General features: G+C 39.8%; 1 long non-coding RNA gene across 2 annotated transcripts in view; it reads right to left on the reverse strand.

Annotated features, from left to right (window-relative positions):
• LOC131921821 (uncharacterized) overlaps positions 1-25,130 on the reverse strand; it is a 79,392-nt gene that overhangs the window by 38,528 nt on the left and 15,734 nt on the right. For both annotated transcript variants that reach the window (XR_009382105.1, XR_009382106.1), the window contains exon 2: positions 1,010-1,142. This is a non-coding gene — a long non-coding RNA (uncharacterized LOC131921821). The remainder of the gene's footprint in view (positions 1-1,009; positions 1,143-25,130) is intronic.

Raw genomic sequence — 25,130 nt, forward strand, 5'->3', positions numbered from 1 at the left:
GGACAGATGGAAAGCAAGCTGGCACTGGGTTGGAAGTTTTCTTCCTGCTGGCAAGCTCTCATGGCAGGAGATATCATGCAAGTTACTGAGTGTGATAAGGCATCAGGGCCTTTACCTAGCTATGAACCCTATGAACTATGAATGCCAGCCTGCTAGGCTAGATGTGCCCACCAGTGCAAGGGTGGCCCAAGTGATATGGGAGTAACCCACTGCTGTTGGGTTGGATTTCAGACCCGCTCCACAGCAGGGAATGTATGCCTAGTATGACCTCCCAGGATATGGTGAAAGAAAAACATAGCTTGGAAGGTCATAAACCTTAAGTGGACCAAACTTAGGTTGCTGTGGGATGGTCTGTATGTCAAATGTGTTGCTGATTGGTCAATAAATGAATCACTGATTTGCCAGTGGCCAGGCAGGAAGTATAGGTGGGACAAGGAGGAGAATAAAGCTGGGAAGTAGAAGGCTGAGGAAGAGTCACTGCCAGCAACCAGGATGACGAACAGCATGTGAAGATGCCGGTAAGCCACGAGCCACGTGGCAAGGTATAGATTTATAGAAATGGATTAATTTAAGCTGTAAGAACAGTTAGCAAGAAGCCTGCCACGGTCATACAGTTTGTAACCAATATAAGTCTCTATGTTTACTTGGTTGGGTCTGAGCGGCTGTGGGACTGGCAGGTGAGAGAGATTTGTCCTGACTGTGGGCCAGGCAGGAAAACTCTAGCTACATTAGGTGGTTTAGATAAATTAACATGGCACCTAACTGAAGCCTATTTGTGTTTATACCCATAGATAAATGCTACTCTTAGTTTTAGTGGCTGCTTAAATTTATGGGTATTCAAGATACCTAGAATAAATGATGGTTTAGTGCTCAGTCACAAACAGGATATTTATAATAGTCTTTCTAAGGCTTAGGGAAATCTTGTTCAATTAATTTTACATTTATTTATTTATTTATTTATTTATTTATTTATTTATTTGTGTGTGTGTATGTATTTATGTACACATACCTTGGCACATGTGTGGAGGTCCCAGGATAACTTGCAAGAGTTAGTCGTCTCCTTCTACCATGTGCATCCCAGAGATCAAATTCAAGTTATCTGGTGGCCAGTGACTTTACCTGCTGAAGCATCTCATCAGCCCCTAATTTAAATATAAATATCATGTGTCTTTCTGATCTTTTTTGGTCCTTCATGAATAATTACTACTTTGGTATAAGAAATCCATCAATTTTAGTTATACTTTTTAACAAGAGCTGATTTAAATAAAATAGGGCATATTAATTTCTGATTTCATGGACTGATACTCAAACTATCTTGATGCTGTTTTCTCTATAAAGCAAGTAATATTTAGAGACAAGACCTATGGCTACTTAGAGAAAAACACAGAATTAAGACCAAATGTCATGATGACACATGAATGCCTCAGGTCAAAGTAAATATCAGTTTTTAATGAATACTTGATATTCATTACAACTCTTGAAGATTCAATGACATTCAACCACCCAAGAGCAGTTCCCAATTACTGATCACTTGATTGCACAGTGTAATTGTTAGGTTAATTTCCACTTGAGGGAACTGCTTTCTTCAACAGGTGAGAGAGCAAAATTGTGTAAGGAATTGTGTAAGAGCTTACATACAAAGTGGAAGTAAATAGTTCCATAATGCTAGCATATTCCAAATCAATCTCAGCACAGCTTATCACAGAGATCCAGCTGACCCACTGTGTGTCCTGAGCCCTGGTTTAGATCCGGCTGACCCACTGTGTGTCCTGCCTTCAGCACACAGCCCTGGGTTAGATCCAGCTGACCCACTGTGTGTCCTGAGCCCTGGGTTAGATCTGCCTGACCCACTGTGTATCCTGAGCCCTGGGTTAGATCCGGCTGACCTACTGTGTGTCCTGCCTTCAGCACACAGCCCTGGTTTGCAGCATGCCTTTACATCATGCTTTGGTAACTGATGTTCCTGGGCCATGAGGTACTGCAGTCGGTGTTTTTCTCTCATATTTCACTTCGTAAGGCAATATGCTCTGTCACTACCTACAAGGAGCCTACAAATCTCTGCTTCAAGAATCATTTTCTTTTCTTCTAAACCTGACATCTATCTTTTATTCCCTCCCACAGACTCAATGAGACCATGTCAGGTAATCAACCTGAATATTTTTCTGCCATTACTATGTTTCATAATTTAGAAACACATATCTTCTCCAAGTTCCCCATTGAAGTCCATTTCTTCTTACTTGGCCATGAAGACTCCGTAGGTCCCAATGAAGTCCTCCTCACAGATTCTCCTAGATTTCCAACAACTGCTCCCTACTTATCCTTGATTAGATAAACTGTGTTGGAATCATGTAACTAATTTTTGGTTAGTTATCTCACAGTTCATGCTGTGATTTGATACCTGTCACCTAAGGGTTCGGCCAAAACTTCCAATTCAGTTTCCTGTTCCCAGGAAGGATTACTATAGCTATCCAATGGCAGCTTCCAAACCCAAGGAAGTCATCCAGATTTAATAAATGATAGTGTTCCTTGCTAGGAACTTCTGAATGAATCTTTGTCCTGTCTTATCTACAGAATAATCAGGTCATGACTACCATGTTCTCTATTTTTTTTTTTAATCAGTGAGGTGACATGTCAGTTTGGGAGAGCAAGGCAAACAGCATGGTGTTGACACACTCTGAAGACAATCACCTTGGCCTCCTGACATGCCTTTCTCCCTTACCTACCTGGAACACTGCAGATGGAAAGATGCCCAAGTTCAACTCAGCAGTGTTTCAAACACAGTCACTACTGATAAACCCAAGCTGCTGCTCTGCTCTAGGCTTTGGCGACATGCCTAAGAGTCTTTACCTTTTGTTCCAAGGCAGATAAACCCAAGGTGTGAAGTTAGAGGACACCTGAGATCTTGAAGGATCAAGGATTACAGGTGCAAAAAAACTTATTAGTCATCCTGGAAGGCACTTTTGAAATAATATATTTCACTTTAAAGTATTAATATTGACCATGATAAGGAACATTGTTTTAAAAAGTAAATTACTCACATATTATCATGATTAACAACAGATTGACCTCATCTCCACCACTGTATTATCTTTCAAATGTGATTGTTTAAATGTCTGAGTAGATAAATAAATCACTCATTCTTTTAAAAACAGGAATAAAATTGAATCAAATACATCTGAACTTCCTTCTAAACATCATGTATTTTATAATGCATTTTATTCATTTAAAATATTTGGGCTCACTTTGGAAAGCAATATGGTGGTTTCTCAGAAAATTGGGAATTGACCTACCTCAAGACCCAGCTATACCACTCCTGGGCATATACCTAATGGATGCTCTACCATACCACAAGGACACTGCATAGCAGCTTTATTTGTAATAGCCAGAACTTGGAAACAACTTAGATGTCCCTCAACTGAAGAATGGATAAAGAAAAACTGGTATCTTTACACAATGGAGTACTACTCAGCTGTTATAAATAGTGGCATCATGAAATTTGCAGGCCAATGGATAGAACTAGGAAAAAAGCATCCTGAGTAAGGTAACCCAGACCCAGAAAGATAAACATGGTATGTACTCACTCATAAGTGGATATTAGCTGTAAAGTAAAAGATAGCCATGCTACAACCCACAGCCCCAGAGAGACTAGGTAACAAAGAGGGATCAAGAAGTGCCATGCAAATCTCCCTGGGAAAGGGAAATGAGATCTCCTGGGTGGATTGGAAATAGGTGGGGATAAGAACTGAGGGATCCAGTGAGGAAGGGATGGAGGGGGAAAGTACTGAAAAAGACAACTGGAAAGAGGAGGCATTTTGGGGTAAGTTAGAAATCTGGTGCAAGGGAAACTCCCAGGAGTCTCCCCACCTAAGATTCCAAGCATTAGGGGATATATAGCCTGAACTGGCCACCTCCTGTGACCAGGCAAGACCTGCAGTGGAGGGATTAGGACACCAACCCAGACACACAACCTTTAACATATAGTCTGTTCTGCCTGTGGGATATGCTGGGGTAAGGGTGTCGCAGAGATTGTGGTAATGGCCAGAAAATGACTGTTCCAACCTAAGACCCTCCAACAAGAGTAAGCCCACCCCAACAGTGCCAGGAGCTCCAGGAACCACAGGCTAGATGACCCAGAGACCTAAGATAGAACCAAACATGTCTGGAGAGAAAAAAAAAATGTCAATGTAATGATGCCTAATAATGTTCTGCTATATTCGTAGATTGGTGCCTAGCCCAACTGTCCTCAGAGAGGCATCACCCAGCAACTGATGGAAACAGATGCAGAGACGCACAGCCAAACACTAGGCCAAGCTCAGGGGAATCCTGCCAAAGAGAGGAAGGAAGGATTGTAGGAGCCAGAGGATAGGACATCACCCACAGAATCAACTGCCTGGCCTCATAGGAGCTCACAGATACTGAACCGACAGAGAGCCTGCCTGGGACTGAGTTAGGCCCTCTGCACATAGGTAACATTTGTGTAGCTTGGTCCTATTGTGGGACTCCTAACACTGGGGGCAGGGCCTGTCTCTAATGCTTTGGCTGGCTCTTGGGAACCTATTTCTCACACTGGGTTGCTTTGTCCAGCTTTAGTACAAGGGGATGTGCTTAGTCTTACTGCAACTTGATATGCCATGTTTTGTTGATGTCCACAGGATGCCTGGCCTTTTCTAAATAAAAATGGAGGAGGAGTAGATGTGGGGGATAGAGGGGAGGTGGTGGGGAGGGACTTGGAAGAGAGGAAAGAGGGAAAACTGTGGTCAAGATGTAAAATAAATAAATAAAATTTAAAAAGAAAAAAAAGCAGGGGAGAAACGATCAAAAAAGAATAATTTGGGCTCTGTTTTTCCCTCCAAAGGAAGGAGACGATGAGGGGGTGCTGAGGAGATTCCTGGACCAAAGTCCAAAGCTGATTGCTGCCATTTCCTTGAGCTCACAGGAAGACACTGGAGATGAGGGAGGCTGATACCGGAGAATGTTTGGGTACCGGAGGAAGCTTGAACACAAAGGCAGTGCAGAGGCAACGGAGCTCCTGAATGTGGCTAACTGATGTGGTCTAGTTATTAATCGTGTTTACTTAAAGATAAAAATCTTTTCAGTGAAATGTCCACAGCCTGTTTTCAACATCACTTCCTCGACAGGTATTCTGTGATGTGCTGGAGACAGAGATGGAGCCAAGTCCAGCCCTGTGCAGGATTTACTCGCAAGAGGAGGCAGCACATCACCCAACTAATCAATGAGATGAGATCGTGTGCCACTGTGACACCATTCACAAGGACTATAGAACAAAACCAAAGAGAAAAAGGAGCCCTTCCCAGAGGCAGAGAAGTAAGATAAGGGAAGTGACAGAAGCATTTGACATGGAAATCACTTTCACAGCTGCCTTTTCAGCAGCTGAGTTGGTGGGTTGTGATGTACACTGTGGTGATATTTTATTTGTATGTTAAATGAACTTTGTCTGGAGATCAGAAGACATAGCCAGCCATTTTTAAGTAAACATAGAAGTCAGGCAGTGGTAGCATATGCCCTTAATTCAATCACATGGCAGGTAGGGTCTCTGTGTGTTCAAGACCACACTAGGGAACAGCCAAGCTTGGTGACACGTGCATTTAATCCCAGTACCAACCATAGAGACCTGGAGGTCTGTATACACAGGCAATGACGAGGAAGTGAGGTAGATGGGCTAAGAGTCAATGAGAGGATAGAACAGCAAGGCAATGAAAGCCTGGGTAGACAGAAAGTAGTTCTCTTGGGAAGCTATGGTGGCGTGGTGAATTAAGGCTTAGCTGGTGGCTCTCACTATTTCCCTGATCTCTACGGCTTTCACCCCTATATTTGGATCTGTGTTTCTTATTTAATAAGACCGTTTAGAAATTTGTCTACAGTACATCCCTACAGGCTGCCCCTAGTTTTATTTTCTAATAGTGTTTTTGAAATTATAATATTATTACATCATTTCCTTGCTTTCCTTTCCTCCCACAATTCTTCCCACTCAGGCTGCTTTGATCTTCAAATCATGGCCTCTTTTTCTTTAGTTGTTGTTTTACACTGTACACACACACACACACACACACACACACACACACACACCTAAATACATAAATATAGCTGGCTCAGTCTGTTACTTATGTGTGTATAATTTCAGGACTGACCATTTGGTATTGGATAGCCAAGGAAAGACCATTTCTTCTGCTCTCAGCATCCCCTGGTGGCCCATAGTTTTCTGTCTAGAGTTAAGACATGAACAACACCAATGGATGTGAAAAGACAGAAGGGAAAATACCACTAGTTTTAGATGGTGGTCATGTCTTTAATCCCAGCACTTGAGAGGTAGAGATAGGCAGATTTCTCTGAGTTTGAAGTCTACGTGGAGAGTTCAAGGTCAGGGCTACACAGTGAGACACTGTCTCAAGAGAAAAAAGAAAGAAAAAAGGACACGTCTGTGAGGACTTGTCCAGCTCCCAACCAAGCAACTGTACCACGCTGAAAGCATCCTGGTTAATGTGCTCAGCTTAGGCATCCCGTGCCTGCTTCATTTGTGTGGATGGCTACAGGCAGCAGACCCAGCTGAAGTGACCTCAGCTGTGCATTAATCAACCTAATCTTCGTTTGTTCCCACTCACGGCATACCAAAGAATAATGCCATTTTTACATAATTGATTTTATAAGTAAAACAATCTTTGGGTGTATCCTCGAGTAAGCCTCAGTACACTTTTCTACAAGTTCTGGAAATGAGGGTAGGTGGGAATCCACAACACTAATAAATATTGAAAATGTGTTCCCCTGACAGGAATGCTTTCTTTAGATAGACTCTTCCTTTTTAGGTGAGTTCAGTGCTAGAAAAAGTCAAGGGATGATAAACCTTTTAAAGGCTATATATACCACAGAAAAAAAACAATTTGATCAATATAGATTTTCAAAAGAACTCTTGAACAACATGCCTGTTTCTAAGAATTCTTACTTAGAGGAAAACTTCGCTCCTTCCGGTTAATCCAAAACCGGCTTTCTCAGATGATCATGTGAGTCCTGCCTGTGTCCTAACGGAGCTCAGATGCTCTCCAGCTGTAAGTATTCATAGAATAACTGCCTGTACTTTGCCCTTTCAACATGTTGGTGATGAAAAGGTAGGTGTTTGTCAGGAACTTAACTGTACTTTTTTAATTTGACCATTTCCCCAATAGCAATCTTTTATTAACAGACCTTTACTTTACATCATAACCATTTTCTTCCATCCAAATTTTAAAAAGACTTCTAACCACTGCCTAGAGTACTAAGTTTCTTGTCTAACTGAAATATTGCTCAGACCTTAAAGCAACCACGTTGATGACCACATTTGCCTTCTTAATGGTTTTCTGTCTACAGCGTTTTACAAGATTAGTTGCCTTTAGGTTTTAGATTCTGCATGTTTGTTAAAAAGTCTCCAGGCAATCATGAAGAATCAGTTACAGAGCTTCAATAATACAAGGCAATACTGCTGTTCTCAAAAGACAGCAATAACAAACTTGGGTTTTAGGAAGGACAAGACTTGGTGAGCAGTTGATGTAGATGGTGGCCCTCTACTTCTGACTGACAAAGAAGGTTGTATGTAGTTTAAAAGCTCTTAGCCTCTAACAGAATTTAAAGGAAGTTCCTTTTGGAAATCTGAAACTTCCACTGGAGTTGCTCTCTGTCAATCACTATTTCTTTGAGACGGTTATAATTGTTTCTTAATTTAAAATAAAATTAGCAGTTGCTATGAATTTGGAAATACAGAAGTTTAAACAGATTGACAGGATAAAGTGCACACAGAAGAGGAAGCTAAAGAAACTCACCTGTCTGACCATAAACTTCCCTTTCAAGGAGAAAGGATTAAGTGCCCCCATTGAAGAATTTGAAACCATAAAAGCAACGTCCAAAGAAAATTGTCCTTTTTTCTATGTAGCTCTTGATTCTCAGTTTTTTCTTTTCCCCCTTATTATCGTAGCTTCTTGTCAAGTCTCCATAATTTAAACATCCTTAGCACTACACACATCATGTACTTATATCAGTGGGTGGTGACCCATGTATTACAAAGCCTTTCCTACAGTCTTTTATAAATTTTATAATTCTCAAAACAAAATGTAGCTTCTTCAAAATGTTAACATCAACTGATTTCATCCATCACACTATCTTACCCTTGCCACTTTCCCTAGGTACCATTCCCCAGCACACGTTGTAATGACTTGAAGGTTTGTCAGAGAATTTTATTAATTTTATAATTATTTATAATATTATTTATCTTGCTGTGGTAGAGGAGGGCAGATTAAAAGAAACCAATTGTAGACACTCAGCTTTGTTTTCACCACTGAAGAACCTAGTCCTGATCCCTGTATCTCTGTCCTGAAGCCACACTCCAGGGCTGATGGTCTCCTAACATACTACCCCCTGTGGAGAAATATCAGAATGATGACCGAAACCTCAGTAAAAATCAATTTACTCATCTCTCTGAAGCCGGGAGGAAGTTAATCCTACTAGGTAAATCACATTTATCTTGCCTTTCCATTGAATGGTAATGGTCAAAAATCCATATTTATGAGCACACTTTGTTTGCCACATCAGATTCCTCAAGATGAAGAGTTCATGGAGAGGTTTCCTGAGCCGTTAATGCTGGATCTGGAAAGTCGTAAACAAAGTAAGATTGGTGACCTTGTTCTCAAACTGTCTTTGGCCATACTATTTCCAAGTAAGAGCAGTGTTGGAATCTGCATTAATAGAACCTCTTCCCACGTATTTCCTGCTTGAAAGTTCTTGTCTTAACAGGACCTACTATAACCAACTGGATATGATTATCTCTATTGTTCCCTAAGACCACCTCATATCCTCCATCCCTACAAAATACCCCACCAGGAGACTTTATCCCCTAAAATCTGGACAGCCATTCCAGTTAGCTGCTCTACAGAAATTGGCTAGCATACCTGTCTCACTACAATAAGACCCATGCATCCATTATCTACTTGCTTGTGATTAATGGGGTAGATGACTACTGGTCTGGTAGCTTATTCTAGAACTGTATGTCTGACTCACAATTTCCTGAGCCCACTCTTCCCATTTGTGCAGACAGATAGCTACTCTATCAACAGGTATTTATGGACTATAAAAAGCAAAATGCATACGTCAACTGTTCCCCATCACTTTTTCCTCTTTCTTACCAAATCTCTGAGACTCACACAAGAACACAGATGTTCCAAGAGTACCAGTCACAATTCTTCAGTAAACAAGGAGGAGAATTTTCAAAGTTAACAAGAGTTTCTAGGGGGGAAAATTCATATAGACTCAGATCCTAAGACTGCTTGGAGGTGAGAACGCAGAAAAGACAAGATTAATAGCTTTTGACGAAATGAAATGGTAGTCTAAACTTCTCTTATTATGACCTGCAATATGTCCTTCTAGCCATATATAACAAAATTATAGGCTTTCTGATTTTCAGATGGTTCATAATTAAATCTCTGCCCTTTAAATGGTAAGGTCTTTTCTCTGCTTTAGAACTTTTTTTTTTTCTGAGGGGGGGGGCAGGGTGAGTATTTTCATGCTCAAAGCTTTAAAACACTTTATTACAAAATCACTTAAGAAAAAGTGATTACATTTGAGTTGGGGGGAAACTGTTCTCCATTGTTGAAATACCACAAGTCCTTGAGCAATTACAATTCTAAAATAAATTTGTTTTTGCAAAGAGAGAGCTTGAGTTTATCTCAGACTAGATTTATTGTGCATTATCATTTAAAAACTGTGTGTGCTTTATCATTAAAACTGTGGCCATATAAATTCTGACTGAAAGCTAAACATTTTGACATGACATGGTAATGTTTCATACTTTTTAAGGTTTAAATAATCTCCTATAGAAATTTTATATAAAATGACATCTTTTTTATCTTAATAATTCATTTCATTTATTACCATAATATATCTTGTATGCTGTTATAAAAAAACAGTTTGTATATATGAACTCATTATCTATAATATAAAAGAAAGTAATACAAAGTGTAAATGTACATTTTAAATATTTGCTTATAAATTTCACACGTTCATTTGTTCGACTTAAGTAATAGTTACATAGTCTATGCACAATTAAAAGATTTTGTAACTGCTGCCGTTGTTTTTGATATTCTGAGACAAGGTTTAGCCCTGTATCCCTGGGTGTCCTGATACTCACCATGGAATACAGGCTAAACTCAAACTCCAGTCATTCATCCTGAACTCCGGAGTTCTGGGGTTACAAGCATGTTCTACCACCACACCTCAGATACACACTCCTTACAAAGAGAAATGTATTTATTCTCATACTGACACTACTAAATTGGTGTTATTATCCAGTTGTAAACATAGGAAGCTAAGGCATGGAAAGGTTACTTTAGGAAGGCTAGCCAAGGGTAGTCCTAACCATTATACATTCTGCCTCTTGTGCAGCAAAATAACAAAACAAATGTTTCTAATGATACTGCTTGTTCAAAACTCCCTTTTTATTTCTTTCATCTTGAACTCATGGTGTTAGGTTTGGTGATGCTGAGGCAGAGTGAAGGGACAGTGTGAGCATCTATCATGACCTGTCCTGGAGTAATGTCCTGCAAAGCCACTTTTGCTCCTGTTCACTTCCCAGTGCTTAATGGCCCACAAAATAAATCATCCAAAAGGTATGTGTCCCTAGGAGGAGTTTAATACTGAGGTAATGAATAACAATGTGGTCACCAAAACAAAACAAAAAACAAAACAAAAACAAAAACAAAAAAATAAAATCCAGAGTTTAAATCAATCAAAAAGTATTGCCTTATAAACTTATTTGTGTATGATTTACCTACAGTCAAATGCACCCATTCTAAAGACACAGTTCCAAGGAATTTAGTACACAGCACACACTGATGTAAACATTGTCAGTCAAGACACAGACCATCCTCTCACTCCAAAGACCACTGTGCTCTGCTTTGTCACTTCATGGGGGGCAGGAAGGGATGTTCTTAAGGAACACAATTTTGAGTCTACTCACTTACCATACACAGCATTTAGGTCTTTGAGTCTTCACACACAACCAGGTACCACTTTTCTAGGCTATGATTACCACAGACTAGGTCCTAATGAGAGTCTGTTACCACAGAGCTTCCAATCCAGGCTAGCATTTGAAGCGTGACATCCTCCAGGCGTGTGAGCAGGAAAGGGGCGTTTTAATCTGTCTGGCATATTCTGAAGCTATAAAGGTCTCCTACTAAGGCTAAAGGGTAGATAATTAACATAGATGAGAGCTCAAGGAAAGAAGAAACAAAAATAGAAAGACGTGATCATCACTAAAAATCTTATCCCTTTAGTTCATTTGCATAAAATTATATATGCATGTGTACACTTAAACACAGGTTGAATGTGAAATTTAAAACAAAAATTTTAGGCACCCCGATGCTCACATTTTTTGCAAACTCTTACTAAATCATTTTTAAAACAAGTTTTATTTCATGTTAAATATTTTTTCTTCTGCCTTAAAAAAACAAAAACAAATTAAAGCTCACATTATTGACTGATGGAAATCAAGAATGAGGTTTGGAGTGAAAAGCGCTTTCCCACTGCCTCTCCAGGATCAATAGCAGACGCCACATGGGCTTCCCTGACGTTGCTTTCTAGTACATGCAGAGAAAAATCAGACACCAAGGAGGCCGATGTCCTGATCCTAAACCTACGCATCTCTGTCCTGCGGAATCTGTGAGAGCATTTTCAAAACATGGGAACATACTGCCTGCCCACCTCAACACAGCGTCAGCCAAGTCTTGTGCCATTTGTACTTCTTGAAAATTTGAGATGAGATGAAAATAATGATCATGATATTTAAAAAAAAAAAAAAAAGCCAGACTCAAAACCAAACAGCAGGATTTATTCTAGGGTGGAAACACACACACACACACACACACACACACACACACACACACACACACGTATATATATATATATATATATATATATATATATATATATATATATATATATGATGTGAAAGTAGACGATCTGACAGAGTACAGGTTGGAGGAAATGGAGAAGGGAGAAAGTAACAGAAAATGTCACAAGAAAACCACCATTTTGTAAGGAGTATGTGCCAGTAAAGAAGCATCAATGTGAAAAAGAAATCCCTTGTGGTTTTGACTGTGCCTTCTTATCAAAATGTAAAATCTGACACACATCCCACAATGAAAGTTTAACTGAAGTTTTATTTTAAACATGACATTATTAAAAATATGTAAAAAAAAAGGAAAAGTTATTTTACTTGGTCACTTTTTAAAAATAGTAAAGTAATATACATAATAAATAATATATGACATTTCATATGCCAAGTTTCCACTTAAATTATAAAATCATAAAAATTACAATTACAACATATTTTATGCCATAAATATTTATATCACAATTATTAATAAACAGCTTTAGTAATTGTCACAATTAGGTCACACTGAAGTACTACTTTTAACACTTGCTATCGTTGGCTATCGAGGTGATTTCAATTTTTGGTTATCTAAACACTGTGATGAATTCAGTTACATTTATTTCCTTATAAAAAATATATTTCCTTATGCATCTTAGGTGGACAATTACTAGATTTGAATGTAAAAATGTTATGTTTTGTGTATTTTCAATTTGCTATAAAAATATAATCATCTCTACAGGTCAATATTGGCAATGTGTATCAATATCCTCACAAATATTTCCACCTTTTAGTCCTTTATTTCCTTAGAAAGCAACCAGATACATGTGAAATGGTTTTGTTTATGTTATTGCAGAATTCTTCTCATCAACAAAAACTTGGCCACAATTCAAATGCTCAAAAATAGAAAAGCGGTTAAACAACATTGTTATTCAATGAACATACCAAAAACAGTCATTAAAATGACAGTTCTAAAACTGTGTATTAGCAGTCAAAAGTCAGAATATAGTGTATACAATCCTGGTTATATGTATATTCATATTTATATATGTGTTTTAGGTTGTGTGTGTATGTGTTTATATCAAATGTGTGCATCCCTTCTGTATCACACCACCCTCCCTCTATTTGGAGTCCAGCAATGGCTCCTGTGTTCCACCCCCTCCCTCCATGTAGAGTCCCCCACAATGGTTTCTACTCTGATTTCCTGTCTTCTATGACTGCTCCAAATTAAGTATACAAATCTAATAATTCAATACCAGTATTCACATACTAGTGAGAGAGCATGAAATAAAACATTCTACTGAGTCTTAAGACCTCACACAGTATAATGTTTTCCAGTTCCATTCATTTACTTGCCAGTTTCACTTTTCTTTACAGCTGAATAAAATTCCATTGTGTCTATATGCCACATTTTCATTATATAATTTCAGTTCTGATAGGCTACTTCCTAGCCTTTTTCTATAAATATATATATAGCTTGGATCATTTCATACATAGAATTTTGTGCCCAGACTTTTTTCATTTAACGTTAGTGATATGCCATATTATGAAGTCATGTGTTGCCAAATAAAAATCCCGATGACAAATGTAGGCTATGCCTCTCATGTTGTTGGTTAGTGGTTCCAAGAGACACAAGAGAAATAAGTTGTATGCATGTATAATATTTTTAAGGAATAAATAGTATAATAAAGAGTATTACATAATTTTTAAAAGTTAATGTGTACAGTGCTTATTCCAGGGCGGATCACTTCAAAACTCAGAACAGTGCAAGGTACTGCTGTTGGTCTTGGTTGTCCATCCTAACTTAACAGTAAGACCTTTTGCTGTACTCACCACACATCGAGTCATAGGACATAAAGAAATCAGACTGGTAATGCCCTGGAAGTTTTCTTCCTGCTAACTCACTTTTACAATATCAAAAGGAGCTATGCTGGCTGTTGAAGAAGAAAAATCATCAACAGCTTTACCCAGTTGTGAACCTTGCAAGCTACAATAAGGACTGGTCTGACCAGCCATGCCCATATGTGGTTGATATATTGTGTATCCTAATAAACTTATCTGAGTATCAGAGAACAGAACAGTCACTAGATTAGACATAGAGGCTAGAAAATGGTGGCACACATGCCTTTAATCCTATCACTTGGGAGGCAAAGATCTGTCTGGATCTCTGTGAGTTCAAGGTCATACTCGGAACAGAGCCAGGCATGGTGACACACACCTTTAATCCCAGCACTTGAGATCTCATGTCTTGCTTGGGAAAGACACATGTCTTTAATCCCAGTAAGTGATGGCAGAAAGCAGAAAGGTATATAAGACGTGAGGACCAGGAACTAGAGGCTTTTAGGCTTTTTAAGCTTTTAGGCTTTTGAGCAACAGTTCAGCTGAGATCCATTCGGATGAGGACTCAAAAGCTTTCAGTCTGAGGAAACAAGATCAGCTGAGAAGTTGGCAAGGTGAGGTTGGCTGTGGCTTGTTCTGTTTCTCTGATCTTTCAGCGTTCACCCTAATACCTGGCTCCGGGGTTGTTTTCATTAATAAGACCTTTTAAGATTCGTGTTACAGTCATGGGTAAGTAGTGTCCATCTATTTTCTACTTCGACTGAAGGCCCACTGGACAGGAGGAAGCTCACTCCTAGTGCTGTAAATCTGGCTGAGAACACGGGGTGGAGGAACCCATAGGCTCAAGGGTGAAGTTACTACTATTTTGCTAAATGGACATGCTATCAAACTGCCTTCTAAATATGATTTTGCATTGACAAATTATCACAGCTCTCAGTTCACAGCAGAGAACCATGTTTGTACAGTGAATCACAGTTAATACAGAGACTTACAGCCGGTCAAAGTACAGAGAATAAATGTCAGCAGAGAATAGGTGTCAGCAGAGTACTCTGCCATAAATGGGACACCTACATCACACACCTTCCCCAAAAGGGTCAGAGAACTCGTGAAAGAAGGGGCAGTCCGAGGCTGGGGAGGACTGGGTGAAGCAGTGTCTTCCAGACATGGCAGGACCACCGCCCCTACGAACTCACAGTGGTTATGGTTGCCTGCACAAAACCAAGCCAATCAATATTTCAGCATGGTCAGAGGAGGCCACATAAGCCCCCATCCCTAGTTCTTGACAGCTGATAGTTGCTAAAGGCAGATCAGTATTCTTTAGCGTTTTGATCCCTAGCATGTTGACCATGCTTCAGGGTATGAACCACTCTTATATGGGTGGTTCTAATTGAACTTAGTGGGTTATTTAAAAAGAAGAATAAATGAAGTTGAGGGGGCATGAGGCGGAGGGTTGGAGGGGATTAATAGGGTTGGGGGAGAGTGGAGAGTGAATATAACAAAAACATGGTGTGCGTGTATGAAATTCTCAAAGAATAAATAAAAATAGTATTTAATAAAAAATTATTGTGTGCCATAACATGAATTGATAAACGGTCTTATTAATAAAAAAAAAAACCCAAAGCCAGATATTGGGGTAAAAACCTGAGAGATCAGAGGAATAAGAAAAGCCCAGACAACCTCACCTCACTGACACCTCAGTCTCCAAAGAGACCTACTTCCTGTATACTCATGCCTATATGCCTTTCTGTTCTGCCATCTCATTTCCTCTCTCCACTCAGTTACATCACTTCCTCTTCCTGCCCAGCTCTGTCACTTCCGCTCTGTCTGTACAGACCTCCAGACCTCTATGGTTAGTGCTGGGATTAAAGGCGTGTGCCACCACACCTGGCTCTGTTCCCAGTGTGGCCATGAAATCACGGAGATGCAGATAGATCTCTGCCTCCCAAGTGACAGGATAAAAGGTGTGTGCTCCTATTGCCTGACTTGGGTGTTTAGTATGGTGGCTGACTTTTTCCTCTGATCCTCCGATAAGCTTTATTGGGGTGCACAGATAAAATATCACCACAGTGTGCAGTGATTATTTCAAAGGCAATCACTTCAAATATCCCTTTCTTCATTTATTGTTGTAGATTTTTACATACTCAAGATATTAATCCTTCTGGCAGCTCCATGGTATCACAACTATGCATTTGTGTAAAATTACATATGCATGCATATAAACAAAATGAATATAACATTTAACATATAAAAAAGATTATGTTTCAGTACCCCCAAGTCATTTTGAAGTAACATTTTCTTTTATGACAGAGAAAATTTTCAATGCAGTGGATACTTTGCATGTTAAAGAGAAGAGCCATTACGTGACTAACAGAAATTTCTCTGTCAAAGTGCTATGACACCTGAGTAGTGATGTCATCCCAGAATCTCAGGTGTGCTCAGCTATAGGTAGTTTAAGCAGGTCATACAATGATAGATTTATACAACAACAAAAATACATATAATTGAATTTCCTACATTTACTGTATGATGCATTCTCTAGTTGATCTTTAGCTAAAATTTGAAAAGAAAAAAATGGTCCTTCATCATGAAATTAAAAACAGAGGTCATATATTTGCTCATGTTGATCTCATGAGCCTCTTTTTAGGCTTTTTTCTAACCTATAAACACATCCACAAGACACGAGGACTCACTCCACTAATGCTGCTTGACCCCACAGATCCCCCTTCCCCCGGCACAGTAGACACAGACACATTGTAGTCTGGCTTCTACTCAACTATACAGCCCTGTTTCTCATTGACAGCCTCGCTATTACTACTGCTGGCAGTGCTTGCTATGTGTATTTAGGACTGGATTGTGTGTTTCCAGATTCTTGGCCTCTTGCTCAAGGAATTGAAATAAAGGCTCACATAGATTTGAAAAGTAGCAAGAAATTTTATTCAAAAGTGAAACAACAATATAGATCAGAGAAGTACACTGTCACTCTTGACAGCAGGGATATGAATGAGGGTACTCAAGGGCACTGGTTTTGGGGCATCCTTTTGTAGGGGCTGAAGTCTTGTTGCTAAGGGGTATAGTGTGTATGATCCTCTGCTTCGCTATGTATAGTGTTCTGCCTGCATGTATGCCTGCAGTCCAGAAGAGAGCACCAGATCTCATTTTAGATGGTTGTGAGCCATCATGTGGTTGCTGGGAATTGAACTCAGAATCTCTAGAACTCTTAACCTCTGAGCCATCTCTCCAGCCCAATCCTCTACTTTGATTAACAGGCTTAGATTAGTTAGATCACTGCTTGTGGTGCATGTCCCTTCCAATGATGTATCTGACTTTAATCCTATACAATACTGGTTATGCATAGGCAAAGAAGTCTTTTTCTAACAGTTCACTCAGAGGAAACAGTTTCCCTTACAGTACATGCACCCAAACCAGTCTGGGCTAGATTGCCTCCCATCCTTGTGCCTTTGATAGTTGTTAAGGGGAAAGTTATTTCATTGTTTGGAGTGCACTGTACATACAGCGTAATGCAGGCAACAGGTTGCTAGGTGCTTTGTTAAAAGTATATATGTACATAGTACACACAGGTGAGGGTCTTAAGATGTCATGTGATTTGCTACAGGTATGTGCATATACCACAAGTAGAGTCCAAGGTTGCTAATCTATTCCCTATGCTGACCTGATTTAATGGATCAATCATGGTATGGAAACATATTTTGTCTATTCCCACAGGTCTACCAGACTCTCCTAAGATGGCACCCCTTCCAAAGAGTTTCTTCCCTCCTTCTGCCTATAAACTACATTCTCTTCCTCTGTACTCTCACAGCAATGGACTTTCCCCATGATTTCACTCTCTGCATCACATGTCAACTGCATGCATACTTATAGTCTCAGCAATGGCAGAGAACTCAATCTATTTTGTTTACTGTTGTAAACAAAAGTTGATAGAAGGTTACCCGATGGATGTTTGATGGCTTTGCACACCTGACTGAACAAATTGTAAGTGAACAAAGGAGCTGATTATTGAATTATTCAGTGGGGAACACGCGCACTCCCAGGACAAGAGCAGAAAGAAGAAGGGTAGGGAAGGGAAGGGAAGGGAAGGGAAGACAAAGGAGAAATGGAAAGAGTTTGATGGAAACTCTTGGTAAGGAAAGAGTGTAGACCTTTTTCAGACTGAAGGATTTCTTCCCTTTGTTCCTATAAAATGGAACAGTATACACTTTGAACTGCTGTGAGGATTAACGAAATATAAACACATTAATATGCACACACACAAAATGTCTTGTATATCGAAGGCATTCAAACAAGACTTTTACCAACCACTGTCCTTGTGGCTTAGATGTTTCTATAGCCATACAAGATCAAAGTACAAATTACACATATGTGAAAATGTCAAAATGAAACCCAAAAAAATGTTTAAAGAAAATCTTGGAAAGAAGTCAATCATATTTCTGGGGAACAATACACTGACAAAATTATTTTTACTTTGATTTTTAAAAGTGTGCCATGCTAGATGACAGCTGTACAAAAGTAATATGCTGAAACTCTTCGCTTGCTTGTTTGTTTGTTTCTTTTTCTTTTTTCTTTTTTTTTTTTTTTTTTTTTTTGGTTGGTTGGTTTTTTTGAGACAGGGTTTCTCTGTGTAGCTCTGGCTGTCTTGGAACTCACTCTGTAGACCAGGCTGGCCTTGAACTCACAGAGATTCACTTGTGACTGTCTCCCAAGTGCTGGAATTAAAGACATGTGCCACCACCACCTGGCTGCTGAAATGCTTAAAAGATAGGAAATCTTGGGGCTGGAGAGATTGCTCAAGGTTGAGTACTTGTTGCTCTTGCAGAAAACCCAGGTTAAGTTCCCAGCCTGATGTGGGGTTAACACTCCTCTGTAACCACATTCCAGAGGATTTTCAGCCCTCTTCCTTCCATGGATCGAGCACACACCAAGTGCACAGACATACACGTAGGCAAAATAATCATACACAAAATAAAAATAAAAATCTCTTTTTTTTAAAACATGAGAAATTGTGGCCATAAAGATATGTCCTGACAAATCTAAAGATTTTTTAATAAAGTGAAAATTTTATTTATAAATTTAGATTCTTCAATTACATTGAAATACCTTAAAGACTTTGATAGTTATTTGTCTTAAAAATGTCCTAAACATAGAAGTTGTACATGCTGTTGGCAAAAAAAGTGTAAAATAATTCAAAAGGTCATAAAGAAATATTCTTGATCTTCATCCCAATTTTACATTGCTTATGCATTCTTCCATACATGTTTATACTCATATGAACATACAATGAAACAATGGAATCATGATAAACATATTTTACTATGCATAATTATTTTTTATTCTATATCTTATCATTATCTTCTATCTTATTACTTTATGGTTTTTTTATTCTATACTTCTATTTTTGTTTGCCCATAAATTTTTAAAAATTATTATTATTATTTTTTTTTTTTTTGGTTTTTTCGAGACAGGGTTTCTCTGTGTAGCTTTGCCCCTTTCCTGGAACTCACTAGTCCAGGCTGGCCTCGAACTCACAGAGATCCGCCTGGCTCTGCCTCCCAAGTGCTGGGATTAAAGGCATGTGCCACCACCGCCCGGCTAAAAATTATTTATTTTTATTTTATGTACATTGGTGCTTTTTGCCTGCACATGTCTGTATGAGGGTGTCAGATCCCTTAGAACAGGAGTTACAGACAGTTATGAGCTGCCATGTGGGTTTTGAACCCAAGTCCTCTGGAAGAGCAGCAGCGCTCTTAACCATTGAGCCATCTCTCCAGCCCCAGTTTTTTTTATTCTATTGTTATTATCTCATTATTTTAAAATTAAATTGTCTTCGGTAAAGAAAATAAAGATGTGTCGTGAAAGCAGTCTTCCTTTTGAGGAAGGGTTGTACAGGAATCCATCTTGCAGAGAATAAAATCTCATGAGTTTTAGTAATAGGCACAGGGGTATTCCAATAGCACAAGAACACTCTCTGGGGCTTTCATTGCCCTTTCTATTGACAAGACAGAGCACATAAAATATTAAAATCTGTCCTAGAGGCATTTGGCTAAATGCATAGCTGTCTGGGGCCAAAAGCACGTTCATTGATTTCAAAATTAGAATCTATTTTTATGCTTTTCAAACAGCTATCCGTGGTGACCTTGAAACATGAGTGTTTGTTTTAAGCTTGATGGTTGGGGCCACAGTCTTAGGACTCAACAAAAAACAAGTTCCTCAAGTTCCTAAGAGTCACAAGTTGGGAGGGACGCCCACAACAGCTTGTCTCTTGGGCTGCCACTGTGTGTGTATGGGGGAGGGCCGCCCACAACCAACTTGTCCCTTGGGCTGCCACTTGGGAGGGGTGCCCACAACCAGCTTGTCCCTTGGGCTGCCACTGTTTGGGGGGCGGGGTATTGACTAGGGACTTTAAGGCAGATCTAGAAGTATGCTTGGTGCGTCTCTGACTCAGCAAGAAACCTGCACAAATAAAGAGATCTTTTCAGCTAGACTCAGTCCTGCAGCTAATATCATAGACATTCTATACACTAATTTAAAAACAAGCACAGGCCTCCTAGTCACCCCGATAAAGGCCTGTGGGTCCTGTGGCCCATGGCAAAGGGGCTACTCCAGTGGTCTGGGGCTGAATCTGTAGTTTCCTGACCTTTGCGCTGTACTACCTGTCCTGTGGGATTGTTAATTTAGTCCTTTGTTTGATGCTGTGCGCAAATGCAAATGTGTGTGGCCAGTAATTGCTAGATGTAGCTACCAGCATTAGTTACGTTTCCCCTGAGAATGTTTTCTCCTTGGCACTTTCATTTCATCACAAGTTATCTATGCTTTAGTGCACTGGTTAGTCAAAAAAGCTGATGTTGTAGTCAAAGCCAAATAAGTCTTGGAGACAGTAGAGACAGCAGCAGGGATTTGCCACAGCAGCTTCATACAATTAAGTTTTGGAAGAGAAGTTCTTTGCTCAAAACAAACAAACAAAAAAAATAGAAAAGCAGAGAACAGAAAAAGAGCCCCAGCAGAGGTTGGAAGAATGAGCAGCGATACACACAAGCTGGGAATAAAATCAAATTGCTGTTTGGCACCTGAGGGCAAATTTCCCAGAGGGTGTGGCTTGGCCCTGGGAGAGGGGCAAGTGATAATTAAGACCTGCAGAGGATGTTTTGAAAGCAGAAAGCACCTCCAACCCAGGCCAGAGTACTTGAAAATTTGCTCCAACACAGGATCTGTAGCACACAAAGATTGGTTGGAGCAATGCTTTTCCAGTAACATGCAACAATGTTAAGATACCAAAAGCCATCCCATGACCAAAATTCCTGAAGCTCCTCCATCTGAGGTTTTCAGTGTGTGACCCTTGGATCTCTGAAAGTAAGCTTGTGCTGAAACTCCTGGGCTGGTGCCTACATCCCTATAGTTTAAGAAGTCCTCTGCACATTTGCACACTAACATCTCAGATACCTGGACTAAGTTGTTGTCCCTTATCATGTACAAAGTCTATACTTAACAGATAGGAACTTTCTAATCAACAGCGGAGAAAGTCAGGCAGGAATAGAATGGGACAAGAGAGCTGATGGGGGGTGGAAGTCTTCTCTCTTTCTAATTGTCAATGGAAGAAGCTAAGCAATAAGAGCCCTCCACCCACCATACACAAAAGTTCTTGGAGCTATTTTGTTTTGTTGGAGAGAAAGGTCAGAAAACATTGTGAGTGACACTCAGACATTAAGGACTTCTAAGTCTCCAGTTTTTCATTTGTTTATTTGTTGTTGTTTTTAATTTAATGTATAAACTCATGAAATTTCTTAGAACTGAGTGACAAAAATATCAAATCAATCATTATATGATTGAAATTTTAAATGAAGTAAAAGCCATGATTGTGAGAACTGAAAGGCACGTGTTGTTCCTCTGCGTTCCATAACCACTTGTATTTTCAGCATTTGTCTATTAAACAGTGAAGCTCCTGAAGAAGTCTGAGCTTTCCTCCTCACAGACTATAAAGTTTCTCTAAGGGAAGATTTTGTGTCATTTTTCCAATTAATTAAAATGCCAAACCTTTCACAAGTCCCATCACATTCACCTGCCTCCTGAATTTTATGACTCCTCAGTAGAATTCTCTCCTGTTTTCTGCACTTAATTTATTCAACTAAACACTCTTGGGAGCCTGTGTATACAGTCCACTTTTGATACATTGTTTAGTATGCCTAAGTCTTCGGGCTCTATCTTCATCACTGCAAAAAATAATTAGTTAGCTTAACATATTGAGGGAGCACCTACCATGTGCCAGATACCATTTGCAAGGAACTAGTAAACCAAACAGAAAATCACTTTGTTCTATGGAGTTTAGAATGTAACACAATTAATAATCAGTATACACTAAAAGATAGATAGGTGTTAGATAGATAGATAGATAGATAGATAGATAGATAGATAGATAGATGTCATTTCTAGCAGCAAATTATAATAGGAAGTGTTTTATGGAGGAAACTATGGTTTTGGAAGTCAGGGAAGTGACATTTAATACAAACCAGAAGACAGCCCAAGGCTGAGCAGGGAGTTAGTTCATCTAGGGGAAGCGCATTTAAGAGGCAAGTGAAGGTGAAAGGTCCTGCTGTGTAGTCAAGAGTCAGGAGGTGACAACTGGGGGCTGGAGGAAAAGTAAGCCTCGAACAGAGCTGAGAGCCACAGACATGCGCTATGGCACAGCCTCAGGGGCTGCAGAGTGCAGGATGTTCCATCCTTTACTCTGAACAACATGAAAAACTACTGACAAGGATAACTTCCATGGCCAGTGCCTTAGTTAGGGTTTCTATTGCTGTGCAGAGACACCATGACCACAGCAGTTCTTATAAAGGAAAACATTTAATTGGAGCTTGCTTACAGTCCAGAGGTTCAGTCCGTTGTCATCATGGTGGAACATGGCAGCATGCAGGCAGACATGGTGCTGGAGAAGGAGCTGAGAGTTTTACATATTGATATGCAGGCAGCAGAAAGTGAACTGTCTCACTGGCTATAGCTTGAGCATAGGAGATCTCAAAACCCACCCTCATAGTGACACACTTCCTCCAACAAGATCACCCCTACTCCAACACAGCCACACATCCCATTATTGCCACCGTTTTGGGGTCTATTTTCTTTCAAACCACCACATTCCACTCCCTGGCCCCCAAAGGCTGAAGCCACATTATAATGCAAAAATGCATTCAGTCCAACTTTAAAAACCCCCATAGTCTATAATAGTCTCCAACTTATTTAAAAGTCTAAAGTTCAAAGTCTCTTCTGAGATTCATGCAATCTCTTAACTATAATCCCCTATAAAACTAAAATCAAAAAGAAAATCACATGCTTCCAACATACAATGATACAAGATATACATTACCATTCCAAAATGTAGGGAAAGGAGCATAGGGAAGGAATACTGGACCAAAGCAAGACTGAAAACCAGCTGGGCAAACTCCAAACTCTGTATCTCTATGTCTGATGTCAAAACACTCCAGATCTCCAACTCCTTTCAACTTTGTTAACTGCAACACACTTCTTTCTCTTGGGCTGGTTCCACTCTGTTATCAGCAGATATCTTGGCAGATATCCCACAGCTCTGCCATCTCCAATGTCTTGGGTTCTCCAAGGCAATCCAGGCCTTAACTTTACGGCTTCACACAATGGCCTCTCTAGGACTCCATTCAGGGCCTGACACATGCCTGGCCTCAATGACTTTCCTTAGTTGCAGAGGCAAATTCAAGAGTCCCTTTCCTTTATGCTTAACTCTAAAGCCAGAGACACATGGCCAAATCTGCCAAGTTCTTCTGCCTGTTGGGTCTGGAACATGGCCCTCTTGTTCAACTACATCTTCGCCAGCTTTCTGTCCTTCACTGCCTAAGCTTGGCTATTCTAAAAATGGATCTGTAGACCAAGCTGGCCTCTAACTCAGAGATCCACCAGCTTCTGCCGAGTATTGGGATTAAAGGCGTGTTCTACCACTCCCAGCTCTGAGCTTTCCTTTAATTCCTTTTCACAAGTTGGAAATTTAGCTGGGTGGGATCTTGCCCTGAGGTCACCACTCCCTTTATTCCATTTCTTAATCTGTTTTTCTCCTTGCATACAGGACTGAGCTTCCTTCCACTTCCTTGTGCTCCTTTTCAAATATTTTCCTTTGCTCAGCTTGCTCCTTTTCGTTATAACTCTTCATTAGAGTTAACACTAATAACCACAAAACAGAGTCAATACTGGGCTGTTTTCTGCCAAGAGAATTAACCCAAATTCTTCACTTTAGCCTCTGGCAAACTTTTCGGACAAGAGTAAAAAGCTGCCACATTCTTCACCAAAATATCCCAAGAATGATTTCTAGACAACATGTTAAATTTCTGCTCTTCTGAAACCCCTGTCAGCACCGCTGTCTCTTCATCGCCACAGGTGTGGCGCATTAAGCAGTGCTTAAAGCATTCCACTGCTTTTCTAACCCAAAGTAACAAAGTCCAAATTCCTCCAAACAAAAACCTGGTCAGGTCTTTCACAGAAATACCCTAGTCTCTGTTACCAACTTCTGTCTTAGTTAGGTTTTCTATTGCTGTGAAAAGACACCATGGTCATGGCAACTCTTATAAAGGAAAAACATTTAATTGGTTGGCTTACAGTTCAGAGGTTTAGTCCATTATCATCATGGTGGGACGTGACAGCATGCAGGCAAATATGGTGCTGGAGAATGAGCTAAGAGTTTTACATCTTGATATGCAGGTAACAGGAAATGAACTGTTTCACTGGGTATAGCTTGAGCATAGAAGACCTCAAAGCCCACACCCACAGTGACACACTTTCTCCAGCAAGGCCACGCCTCCCATTAGTGCCTCTTTTTTGGGGGGCCGTTTTCTTTCAAACCACCACAGCCAGTCTTTGTCTTTTTCTTCCTGCTTCAGTGCTGGTATCACAAGTGTGTGCTTCCACACCTGCTCTCCCCATTTTTAATTAGTATGTATTTATTATACATATGATGAGTTTCACAAGAACATTTCCTTGCAAGTCTACGTTTTACTTTGACTGTATTCATCCTCTATCAATCTCTCCTACCTACCCCCTCAAGTAGGAGTCTTTCTCCACATTCTTTTTAATGTTTTAGGTTAGAATACAAAGCAATATATATTTTATTATGGCCTTTTCACACATGTGTGTTATTATATGCTGGGGATTTCTTTCTGTATGCTTTGAATATGTTGCTCTGATTTGGTTGATAAATAAAATACTGATTGGCCAGTAGCCAGGCAGGAAGTATAGTATATGCAGGACAAGCAGAGAGGAGGATTCCAGGAACAGGAAGGCAGAGTCAGGAGTCGCCAGCCAGACACAGAGGAAGCAAGATGTAAAAGTACCAGTAAGCCACAAGCCACGTGGCAACTTATAGATT

The sequence above is a fragment of the Peromyscus eremicus genome, chromosome 11, assembly GCF_949786415.1.
Source record: "Peromyscus eremicus chromosome 11, PerEre_H2_v1, whole genome shotgun sequence".
Taxonomy (NCBI): domain Eukaryota; kingdom Metazoa; phylum Chordata; class Mammalia; order Rodentia; family Cricetidae; genus Peromyscus; species Peromyscus eremicus.